Genomic DNA, 12,126 nt, shown 5'->3' on the forward strand with positions numbered 1-12,126 from the left:
GCACACAGTGAGCCGGTGCCCGTCTGTCTGTATGGCATACCCCCTCACACACCCCCATACCCCCCAATTGTCCCGATTTTTGTGGGACAGTCCCATTTTTGGGGGTCTGTCTCGCTGTCCCACCCGCAGGTCGCAGTGTCCCGCAGTGGTGGGGGAGATGGGGGGGGGGGCAGTTGGAAAGCTCCTGTACTCGCTGTTCTGCTTAGCAGAGCAGCAGTGAATAGTGGAGACAGAGGGAGAGGGGGCATCAGGGGGTACGGATTAATGGATGGTTCCAGCAGCAGAGCCAGATTAAGAGGGGGGGGCAGGGGGTACGTACCGTTAACCCCACAGTTTTAGGGGGGCTCCCCGGCTGGAGTAGCTCTGTCCCAGCTCAGAAGCTCCCCCGTCCTGCCAGCAACAGCGGCAGCATTGTGCTACAGTCAGCACACGCTGCTGCGTGTTGGCAGGTCTGTGGTGTTGCAGGGAGGCAGCAGTCTCCCTGCTTTCTTCTGCCTGTGCGGGTGTGTAGGGGGGAGCGACCACCCCCTCTGGATTTACCCCTAGCTGAGGGGCCAAAATTCCATAAAAAATAAAAACAAATCCTGGAATTTGCATAAGGGGGCGTGGCCTCGCGACCCGCGATTAGGCCACGCCCCAACCCCACAGCAGGCACAGCAATGATATAGGGCTCCACTGTATCAAGTGCCCTGGGCCCCACGGACTCGTAATCAGCCCCTGGGGTCATGCCAGCAGCTCACAGAGCGCTGGGCATGCCCCCTCACTGACGAAAACGGGACCCTCCCGTGAAGCCACGCCCCCTTTTCGCCGAGAGTGTGTGTGTGTGTGTGTGTGTGTCCCTCCTGCCTGAAGAAAGCTCCTGAAGAAAGCTGGGAGGTATGCACCCTGCTTGTGCCATGCCCATACGATCTGCTTCTGCTCCTGGTCTCCTGTAGATTTGGCCAGATCTGTGACTCATTTGACTAACTCCGCCCAGTGTTGTGACTCCGCCCAGCGTTAGCAAATGAGTCACAAAGTCACAGAATAGGGCTATTATATAGGAGATACATACAGTAGAAGGTCCGGCTCTCCCTTCAATAATGTTTGTGCGCCGGGTGCCTGCACGAGGAAGTGACAGCAACAGTAGAAGAATGGTACGGCACTCCAGACGTCTTAAATAATTCAGTCTTAAACCAGCATGAAGATAGACAACGTTTCAGTGCTTTTATTGTAGCACTTTCGTCTGTGCTGACCTGACGAAAGTGCTACAATAAAAGCACTGAAACGGTGCCTATCTTCATGCTGGTTTAAGACTGAATTATTTAAGACGTCAGGAGTGCCGTACCATTCTTCTACCATTCTTCCATTCTTCTACTATATATATATATATAGAGAGAGAGAGAGAGAGCGGAAAGTCTCTGTGTACAAAGTACACGACACAGGGAAGCGCTGAGTTGTGGACTGGCAATTAATTTCTGTGTCCCTCTGACAGATTTTACTGTGGGTCTGTCCCCTATAGGCCCGGAGTGTCTGTGGTGTGATTGTGCACGTGTGTGACATGTCTGTGGCAAGGAACTCTGTGGGAGCAATGTTATGGACACAGTTGTAATATGACACCAAGAGCCTGACTGGGTGAAAGGTTATGTGATAGTGTGAATCATATCAGTAAGAGGTTGGACTGAATCTCATGCAGAAAACTGAAAATAATCTGTTGAAGATGTGATTTTTAATAGTTCTGCCTTTCATCCACAGGAGACCCCTCTGGGTCACATACAAATTTGCACAAGTAGTACAAACTGATACCGACACGGACTCTGATTCCTGTGTCGACACTAGTGATTCCAGGGGAATAGGTCCTAAGTTAGCGAAAAGCATTCAAAACATGTTTTAGCTATAAAGGAGGTGTTAGAAGTTACGAAGCCCCCTCTTTTACCACAAGGAGAGGGTTTACTTTAGTAAAGAAGTAATGTAATTTCTCTGACGTACTAGTGGATGCTGGGGACTCCGTAAGGACCATGGGGAATAGACGGCTCCGCAGGAGACTGGGCACATCTAAAGAAAGCTTTAGGACTATCTGGTGTGCACTGGCTCCTCCCCCTATGACCCTCCTCCAAGCCTCAGTTAGATTTCTGTGCCCGGCTGAGCTGGATGCACACTAGGGGCTCTCCTGAGCTCCTAGGAAGAAAGTATATGTTAGGTTTTTTATTTTCAGTGAGACCTGCTGGCAACAGGCTCACTGCACCGAGGGACTAAGGGGAGAAGAAGCGAACCTACCTAAGTGGTGGTAGCTTGGGCTTCTTAGGCTACTGGACACCATTAGCTCCAGAGGGATCGAACACAGGACCCGACCTCGTCGTCCGGAGCCGCGCCGCCGTCCCCCTTACAGAGCCAGAAGCAAGAAGGTGGTCCGGAAAATCGGTGGCTGAAGACTTCTGTCTTCTCCAAGGTAGCGCACAGCACTGCAGCTGTGCGCCATTGCTCCTCATGCACACCACACACTGCGGTCACTGATGGGTGCAGGGCGCTGGGGGGGGGGGCGCCCTGAGCAGCAATATTAACACCTTGGCTGGCGAACTGACGCCATATATAGCCCCAGGGGCTATATAGGTGTTTATTAACCCCTGCCAGAACTTTTACAATAGCGAGAGAGAGACCGCCGAAAAAGGGGCGGAGCCATCTCCCTCAGCACACTGGCGCCATTTTCCCTCACAGCTCTGCTGGAGGGATCGCTCCCTGGCTCTCCCCTGCAGTCCTGCACTACAGAAAAGGGTTAAAAAGAGAGGGGGGGCACAAATTAGGCGCAGTATATATATATTATGCAGCTATAAGGGAAAACACTCTCTATAGGTGATATCCCTGTGATATATAGCGCTCTGGTGTGTGCTGGCATACTCTCCCTCTGTCTCCCCAAAGGGCTTTGTGGGGTCCTGTCCCCTGTCAGAGCATTTCCTGTGTGTGTGCTGTGTGTCGGTACTGCTGTGTCGACATGTATGATGAGGATAATGATGTGGAGGCGGAACAAATGCCTGTGAATGGGATGTCACCCCCTGCGGGGTCGACACCGGTGTGGATGGACTTATGGAAGGAATTACGTGACAGTGTCAACTCCTTACATAAAAGGTTTGACAACATAGGACAGCCGGCTGCTCAGCTTGTGCCTGTCCAAGCGTCTCATGTCATCAGGGGCTCTAAAACGCCCGCTACCTCAGATGGCAGACACAGATGTTGACACAGATACCGACTCCAGTGTCGACGACGATGAGACTAGTGTACCTTCCAATAGGGCCACCCGTTACATGATTGAGGCAATGAAAAATGTATTACACATTTCTGATAATACCCCAGATACCACAAAAAAGGGTATTATGTTTGGTGACAGAAAACTACCAGTAGTTTTCCTGCATCTAAGGAATTGATATGAGGTGTGTGAGGAAGCGTGGACTTCCCCGATAAGAAATTGATAATTTCTAAGCAGCGTACCCTTTTCCGCCAGAGGATAGGTCACGTTGGGAAATAACCCCTAGGGTAGATAAAGCGGTTACACGCTTATTAAAAAAGGTGGCACTACCGTCACGGATACGGCCGCCCTGAAGGACCTGCTGATAGAAAGCAGAAAACTACCCTTAAAGCTATATACACACACACGGGCATTATATTGAGACCTGCTATTGCCTCGGCATGGATGTGCAGTGTGGCAGCTGCGTGGTCAGATTCCCTGTCGGATAATATTCATACTATAGATAGGGACAATATTTTGCTGAAAATAGAGCATATAAAAGACGCTGTCTTATACATGCGTGATGCACAGAGGGATATTTGCCGACTGGCATCACTAATAAGCGATATGTAAAACCATTGCCGCCAGACGGGGGTTATGGACTCTGCAATGGTCGGGCGATGCCGATTCAAAACGGCACATGGAAGTTTGCCCTAGAAGGGGGTGGAACTGTTTGGGGATGGTTTTTCAGACCTCGTTTCCACAGCTACGGCTGGGAAATCAAAACTTTTGCCACAAGCTACCCCACAGCAAAAGTAAGCACTGTATTATCAGGTACAGTCCCTTCGGCCCCAGAAAAGTAGAGGGCTAGAGGCTCATCTTTTCTGCCAAGAGGAAAAGGTAGAGGGAAAAAGCTGCAGCACACAGCTAGTTCCCGGGAGCAGAAGTCCTCCCCTGCGTCCGGTAAGTCCACAGCATGACGCTGGGGCTGCTCAGGCGGACCCGGGTACGGTGGGGGCCCGTCTCAGAAATTTCAGCGCACAGTGGGCTCTCTCACAGGTGGATCCCTGGGTTCTTCAAACAGTATCTCAGAGGTACAGGCTGGAATTCGAGACGTCTCCCCCCCCGCCGTTTCCTAAAATCTGCCTTACCGGCAACTCCCTCTGGCAGGGAGGCAGTGTTGGTGGCTATCCAAAAAACTGTATTCACAGCAAGTGATTATCAAGGTACCCCTCCTTCTACAGGAAAAGGGTTACTTTTCCACAATGTTTGTGGTACCGAAACCGGACGGTTCGGTGAGACCCATCTTAAATTTAAAATCCTTGAACACATATAACAAAAGATTCAAGTTCAAGATGGAATCGCTCAGGGCGATTATTGCGATCCTGGACGAGGGGGATTACAGGGTCTCTCTGGACATCAAGGATACTTACCTGCATGTCCCCATTTACCCTCCTCACCAGGAGTACCTCAAGATTGTGGTACCGGACTGTCACTATCAGTTCCAGACGCTGCCGTTTGGATTATCCACGGCACCGAGGGTCTTTTACCATGGGTAATGACCGAAATGATGATACTCCTTCGCAAGAAGGGAGTTTTAATTATCCCGTATTTGGACGATCTCCTGATAAAGGCGAGGTCCAAGGAACAGTTGGTAAGGGGGTAGCACTTTCTCGGGAAGTACTGCAACAGCAGGACTGGATTCTCAATTCCAAAGTCACAGCTGGTCCCGACGACACGTCTTCTGTTCCTGGGAATGATTCTGGAAACAGACCAGAAAAAAGTGTTTCTTCCAATGGAAAAAGCAGAGGAGTTGTCATCTCTAGTCAGAAACCTCCTAAGACCGGGACAGGTGTCGGTACATCAATGCACACGAGTCCTGGGAAAAATGGTAGCTTCGTACGAAGCAATTCCATTCGGAAAGTTCCACGCAAGGATTTTCCAGTGGGACCTGTTGGACAAATGGTCCGGGTCCCATCTCCAGATACAGCAGCGGATAACCCGGTCGGCAAGAACCAGGGTGTCGCTGCGGTGGTGGCTGCAGAGGGTTCATCTACTAGAGGGCCGCAGATTCGGAATACAGGACTGGGTCCTGGGGACCACGGATGCCAGCCTTCGGGGCTGGGGTGCAGTCACACAGGGAATAAAATCCCAAGGACTATGGTCCAAACAGGAGTTTTCACTTAACTTAAATTTTCTGGAGATAAGAGCCATTTACAAGGCCCTAAGCAAAACAAGGCCCCTGCTTCACCAGCCGTACTGATCCAATCAGACAACATCACGGCGCTCGCCCATGTAAACAGGCAGGGCGGCACAAGAAGCAGGAGGGCGATGGCAGAAGCCACAAGGATTCCCCGTTGGGCGGAAAATCATGTGGTAGCACTGGCAGCAGTGTTCATTCCGGGAGTGGACAACTGGGAAGCAGACTTCCGCAGCAGACTCCACCCGGGAGAATAGGGACTTCATCCAGAAGTCTTCCAAATGCTGGTAAACCGTTGGGAAAGACCACAGGTGGACATGAGGGCGTCCCGCCTCAATAAAAAAGATATTGCGCCAGGTCAAGGGAACCTCAGGCAATCGCTGTGGACGCTCTAGTGACACCGTGGGTGTACCAGTCGGTTTATGTGTTCCCTCCTCTCCCTCTCATACCCAAGGTACTGAGGATAATAAGGAAAAGAGGAGTAAGAACTATACTCATTGTTCCGGATTGGCTAAGAAGGGCTTGGTACCTGGAACTTCAGGAGTTGATCTCAGAGGACCCATGGCCTCTGCCACTCAGACAGGATCTGCTGCAGCAGGGGCCCTGTCTGTTCAAAGACTTACCGCGGCTGCATTGACGGCATGGCGGTTGAACACCGGATCCTGAGTGAAAAAGGCATTCCGGAGGAAGTCATTCTTATCCTGATCAAAGCCAGGAAGGATGTCAGCCTGAAGTTCAGACGTTGTAAGGGAGTGCTGCATATTCAGCTCCTTTTTTGTGCCCCAGTGGCACCTTGGGATCTCAATGTGGTTTTGAAGTTCCTGGAATCACATTGGTTTGAGCCACTTAAAACCGTGGATTTGAAATATCTCACATGAAAAGTGGTCATGTGTTGGCTCTGGCTTCGGCCAGGCATGTGTCAGAATTGGCGGCTTTGTCATAAAAAAAGCCCTTACCTGACTTTCCATATGGATAGGGCAGAGTTGAGGACTCATCCTCACTTTCTCCCGAAGGTGGTATCAGGTTTTCACTTGTACCAACCTATTGTGGTGCCTGCGGCTACTAGGGACCTGGAGGATTCCAAGTTACTGGACGTAGTCAGGGCCCTGAAAAATTATATTTCCAGGACGGCTGGAGTCAGGAAAACTGACTCGCTGTTTATCCTAGATGCACCCAACATGCTGGGTGCTCCTGCTTCTAAGCAGACTATAGCGCGCTGGATTTGTAGCACTATTCAGCTTGCGCATTCTGCGGTGGGACTACCGCAGCCTAAATCTGTAAAAGCCCATTCCACATGGAAGGGGGCTCATCTTGGGCGGCTGCCCGAGGGGTCTCGGCTTTACAACTTGGCCGAGCTGCTACTTGGTCAGGGGCAAACACGTTGCAAAATTCTACAAATTTGATACCCTGGCTGAGAAGGACCTTGAGTTCTCTCATTCGGTGCTGCAGAGTCATCCGCACTCGCCCGCCCGTTTGGGAGCTTTGGTATAATCCCCATGGTCCTTACGGAGTCCCCAGCATCCACTAGGACGTCGGAGAAAATAAGATTTTACTCACCGGTAAATCTATTTCTCGTAGTCCGTAGTGGATGCTGGGCGCCCATCCCTAGTGCGGATTGTCTGCAATACTTGTAAATAGTTATTGTTACACAAATCGGGTTGTTATTGCGAACCATCTATTCAGAGCTTCCATTGTTATCATACTGTTAACCGGGGTTCCTATCACGAGTTATATGGTGTGATTGGTGTGGCTGGTATGAGTCTTACCCGGGATTCAAAATCCTTCCTTATTGTGTCAGCTCTTCCGGGCACAGTGTCCTAACTGAGGCTTGGAGGAGGGTCATAGGGGGAGGAGCCAGTGCACACCAGATAGTCCTAAAGCTTTCTTTAGATGTGCCCAGTCTCCTGCGGAGCCGTCTATTCCCCATGATCCTTACGGAGTCCCCAGCATCCACTACGGACTACGAGAAATAGATTTACCGGTGAGTAAAATCTTATTTTTCCCTCCACCTCATGAGTTGAACAGTTTCTTGGAGGAGTCTGATTTAACCTGAAAAGAAATTTCAGATTCCCAAAAGGAATTCAGGCAGCTTACCTTTTTCCAAAAGGTGGGAGTCACCCCACATTTTAGACAGGGCCCTGTCATAAAAAAAAAAAGGTGTTTCTCCCTGCGCCTGGAATGGCTTCACTTAAGGAGCCGACAGACCGCAATTGAATGAGGTGATCTATTGATGTGGCCAATGGGACACTACTCAGCCCTACCATTGTCTGTGCGTGGGTGAGTAGTGCTATTGAAAAGTGGTCAGAAAACTTGTCTTTAGACATTGACACAATAGATGGAGACGAGATACTCTTAACGTTAGGTCATATCACAGACGCTGCTGCGTACATGCTAGAAACCAAGAAAGATATTGGTCTCTTGGGATCAAGAAACGCTACCATGGCAATCTCAGCACGGAGGGCGTTGTGGATTAGCCAATGGAATGCTGACGCAGACTCCAAAAGGAATATGGAGGCTCTCCCGTATAAAGGTGAGGCCTTATTTGGAGATGGGCTGGATGCTTTAGTTCTGTGGCTAGCGCAGGTAGAGTCGTCATTCTTGCCTAATGCTCCTGCGCCGGCGTAAAAGACACATCACTCTCAGATGCCGTCTTTTCGACCCAAAAAAAAAAAAGGGTACAGGCCCCCCTTTCTTTGTGAGTAAAGGTAGGGGAAAAGGAAATAAAGTCCACAGTGTCTCACAGGAGCAGAAATCAACCTTTGCTTATGCCAAATCTTCAGCATGACGCTGGGGCTCCCTTGCGGGAGTCCGCTCTGGTGGGGGCACGTCTGAAACTATTTAGTCAGTTCTGGGTTCAATCTGGCCTAGACACGTGGGCCGCACAAAAAAAATCCCACGGGTATAAACTGGAGTTTCATGACATTTCCCCAGGCCGTATTTTCGAATCGACCTTACCAGCTTCTGTCCCAAATAGGTAAGTGGTAACAGCAGCAATACAGTGATTGTGTCAGGATCAAGTCATTGTCCTGGTTCACTTGTCTCAACAAGAAGAAAGGTTTTTATTCAAGGCTATTTGTAGTTCCGAAGCCGGACGGCTCGGTCAGACCATTTCTAAACCTGAAATATCTGAATCTCTACCTGCAAAGGTTCAAGTTTAAGATGGAATCTCTGAGGGCAGTGATTTCCAGTCTGGAGGAAGGGGACTTCATGGTGTCAGTAGACATAAAAGATGCTTACTTGCATGTTCCCATTTATCCTCCGCATCAAGCTTATCTGAGATTTGCGATACAGGATTGTCATTACCAGTTTCAGACGTTGCCGTTCGGACTCTCCACGGCACCGAGGGTATTCACCAAAGTAATGGCGGAGACGAAGGTCCTCCTTCGACTGCAAGGAGTCAATATAATTCCTTATCTGGACGATCTCCTGATAAAAGCGAGGTCCAGGGAAAAGTTGATGCAGAACATTGCACTCTCCCTGACAATACTCCAACGTCACGGTTGGATCATAAATTTTCCAAAGTCACAATTGGAACCGACGACAAGATTGTCCTTTCTCGGGATGATACTGGACACAGAAGTACAGAGGGTATTTCTTCCAGTAGAAAAGGCTCTGGAAATCCAGAGAATGGTCAAACAAATTCTGAAACCAACAAGAGTGTCGATTCATCAATGCATTCGGTTGTTGGGAAAGATGGTAGCGGCCTACGAGGCCATACAGTTTGGCTGATTCCATGCCAAAATATTCCAGGGGGACCTATTGGACAAGTGGTCCGGATCCCATCTACACATGCATCAGAGGATAATCCTGTCATCCAAAGCCAGAATTTAGCTCCTGTGGCTGCTACACAGTTCTCACCTCCTAGAGGGACGCAGGTTCGGGATTCAAGACTGGATCCTGGTGACCACGGATGCAAGTCTCCGAGGCTGGGGAGCAGTCACACAGGGGGAGAGCTTCCAAGGAAGATGGTCAAGTCAAGAAACTTGTCTTCACATAATCGTTCTGGAGTTGAGAGCAATTTACAAAGGCCTTCTACAAGCGGTACATCTTCAAGATCAAACCGTACAGATCCAGTTGGACAATGTAACAGCAGTCGCATACATAAACCGTCAGGGCGGAAGGAAAAGCAGAGCGGCAAGGGCAGAGGTGACAAAGTTCCTCCGCTGGGCAGAAAAACATGCAAGAGCTCTGTCGGCAATTTTCATTCCGGGAGGGGACAACTGGGAAGCAGACTTCCTCAGCAGACACGGTCTCCATCCAGGAGAATGGGGCCTCCACCAAGAAGTCTTCACAGAGATGACAGGTCTTTGGGGAGTTCCTCAAGTAGACATGATGGCATATCGTCTCAACAAAAAGCTTCAGAGATATTGTTCCAGGTCGAGAGACTCTCAAGCAATAGCAGTGGATGCACTAGTGACCCAGTGGGTGTTCCGGTCGGTATATGTCTTCCCTCCACTTGCACGGATACCAAAAGTTCTCAAAATCATAAGGAGAACAGGAGTTCGAGCGACCCTCATGGTCCCAGACTGGCCAAGGAGGGCTTGGTATCCAGATCTTCAAGAAGTTGATCATAGAAGATCCTCGGCCTCTTCCTCTTCGCGAGGACCTGCTACAGCAGGGGCCGTGCGTGTATCACGACTTACCGTGCCTACGTTTGACGGCATGGCTGTTGAGCGCCGGATCCTAGCCCGAAAGGGTATTCCCAAAGAAGTCATTCCCACTCTTATTCAGGCCAGGAAAGGAGTAACGTCTCAACATTACCACCGTGTTTGGAGAAAATGTGTCTTGGTGTGAAACCAAGAAGGCTCCAACGGAAGCGTTTTCAGTTAGGACGTTTTCTCCATTTTTCTCCAGGCGGGTGTGGCTGCAGACCTACGATTGGGTTCAATCAAGGGCCAGCTTTTGGCTTTGTTTGTTTTCTTTCAGAAACAATTGGCCTCCCTTCCAGAAGTTCACATCCAACCTCCATTTGTGCCTCCTGTGGCACCATGGGATCTTAACGTGGTGTTACGATTCCTTCAATCGGATTGGTTTGAACCTCTCAAGGAGATGGAGTTGAAATTTTTCACTTGGAAAGTGGTCATGCTGTTGGCCTTGGCATCCACAAGGCGGGTGTCTGAGTTAGGGGCCTTGTCTCACGAGAGCCCTTACCTGATCTTCCATGAAGATAGGACTGAGTTACAAACTCAACAATTTCTTCCAAAGGTGGTTTCATCTTTCCATATAAACCAAACTATTGTGGTGCCAGTGGCTACAGACACCATTGCTGCTTCAAAGTCCCTTGATGTGGTCAGGGCTTTGAGAATCTATGTCGCAAGAACGATTCGGATAAGGAAAACAGAGGCTCTGTTTGTCCTGTATGCTCCCAACAAGATTGGGTGTCCTGCTTCTAAGCAGACTATTGCGCGCTGGATCAGAGGTACGATTCAGCACGCTCATTCTACGGCAGGATTGCCGGTACTGAATTCGGTGACTGTCCATTCTACTAAAAAAGGTGGTCTCGTCCTGGGTGGCTGCCCGGGGGGGTCTCGGCATTACAACTTTGCCGAGCAGCTACTTATTCAGGGACAAACACGTTTGCTAAGTTTTACAAGTTTGACACCTTGGCCGATGAGGACCTACAGTTTGGTAAATCGATGCTGCAGGGTCATCCGCACTCTCCCGCCCATACTGGAGCTTTGGTATAACCCCATGGTACGGAAGTGGACCCCAGCATCCTCTAGGACATATGAGAAAATAGGATTTTAATACCTACCAGTAAATCCTTTTCTCCTAGTCTGTAGAGGATGCTGGGCGCCCGACCCAGTGCGTACTTTACCTGCAGTTATTAGTTTGTAGTTAAACAACTACATTACCCTGACACCCCAGTAATGTCACTGTTATATTAGGCAGGCACCCAGTGCTTGCAGTGTGACGTTACCCTGGCACCCCAGTAATGTCACTGTTATATTAGGAAGGCACCCAGTGCTTGCAGTGTGATATTACCCTGGCACCCCAGTAATGTCACTGTTATATTAGGAAGGCACCCAGTGCTTGCAGTGTGATATTACTCTGGCACCCCAGTACTGTCACTGTTATATTAGGCCGGCACCCAGTGCTTGCAGTGTGATATTACCCTGGCGCTTCCCCAGTAATGTCACTGTTATATTAGGCAGGCACCCAGTGCTTGCAGTGTGACATTACTCTGGCACCCCAGTACTGTCACTGTTATATTAGGCCGGCACCCAGTGCTTGCAGTGTGACATTACTCTGGCACCCCAGTACTGTCACTGTTATATTAGGCTGGCACCCAGTGCTTGCAGTGTGATATTACCCTGGCACCCCAGTAATGTCACTGTTATATTAGGCAGGCACCCAGTGCTTGCAGTGTGATATTACCCTGACACCCCAGTAATGTCACTGTTATATTAGGCAGACACCCAGTGCTTGCAGTGTGATATTACCCTGACACCCCAGTAATGTCACTGTTATATTAGGCCGGCACCCAGTGCTTGCAGTGTGATATTACCCTGGCACCCCAGTAATGTCACTGTTATATTAGGCCGGCACCCAGTGCTTGCAGTGTGATATTACCCTGGCACCCCAGTAATGTCACTGTTATATTAGGCAGGCACCCAGTGCTTGCAGTGTGATATTATCCTGGCACCCCAGTAATGTCACTGTTATATTAGGCAGGCACCCAGTGCTTGCAGTGTGATATTACCCTGGCACCCCAGTAATGTCACTGTTA

This window comes from Pseudophryne corroboree, chromosome 8 (assembly GCF_028390025.1).
Source record: "Pseudophryne corroboree isolate aPseCor3 chromosome 8, aPseCor3.hap2, whole genome shotgun sequence".
Classification (NCBI taxonomy): domain Eukaryota; kingdom Metazoa; phylum Chordata; class Amphibia; order Anura; family Myobatrachidae; genus Pseudophryne; species Pseudophryne corroboree.